Here is a 600-nt window from a genome sequence, read left to right as displayed (position 1 = left end):
CTTCTGAGGGGCAGAGGTCAGAGGTCAGGGTCTGTGACCCCTGGCCTGCAGGCCCAGCCTGCCTGGCCCTCCCCCCCAGCGCCCCCCACTCACCCCTGTAGCTGGCGCCGGGGCCTTGGGGTCCTTGTAGAAGATGAGGCTGTTCCCAGCCAGCACCACCCAGGAGACCCCCCAGCTCTTCCTGTGGGGAGACATCTGAGCAGGGCCCCCTCCTGGCCCCCAGCCCAGGCCCAGCTCCCTGGTCCTGGGGGTGGAGCAGCATCCAGCTGTGGGGTCCTGGTCTCCCCAGCCCCTCAGGGACACTGTGGCCATGAAGACCCCCGTACCTGAGCTTCCGGCCACCCTCCGCGATCTTGGTCTTGTTCAGCAGCCCGAATCTCTCCATCTCCTGGGGGGGTGGCAGGGATCAGGCCCAGCCCCCCTGACCCTCATAGCCAGTACCATGGGCCCCCAGCTCTTCTCCCCAACCCCCTCTGCCCAGGCTGGCTCCCCCTCCCCAGTCCCAGGCTTGGGGGGGGCCTGTGCAGGTGAGTCCGGAGAGGGGTCAGGGGTCACTCACATGGGGCAGGTCTGGGAGCCGGGGGCTGGCATCGGTGGTGG

At 69.0% G+C, this 600-nt stretch overlaps 1 long non-coding RNA gene across 1 annotated transcript; it reads right to left on the bottom strand.

The window, feature by feature from the left end:
- Window positions 1-99: 99 nt before the first annotated feature.
- Window positions 100-600, bottom strand: LOC102384897. Its single transcript, XR_325246.1, has 3 exons — window positions 560-600; window positions 327-388; window positions 100-181 (listed from the first exon to the last, which is right to left on the bottom strand). It is a non-coding gene; the product is annotated as an uncharacterized LOC102384897 (long non-coding RNA).

Source organism: Alligator sinensis, unplaced genomic scaffold (assembly GCF_000455745.1).
Source record: "Alligator sinensis unplaced genomic scaffold, ASM45574v1 scaffold265_1, whole genome shotgun sequence".
In the NCBI taxonomy this organism is placed as follows: domain Eukaryota; kingdom Metazoa; phylum Chordata; order Crocodylia; family Alligatoridae; genus Alligator; species Alligator sinensis.
Note: the sequence above shows the minus strand (reverse complement) of the source record. Positions and strands in the feature narration are given on the sequence as shown.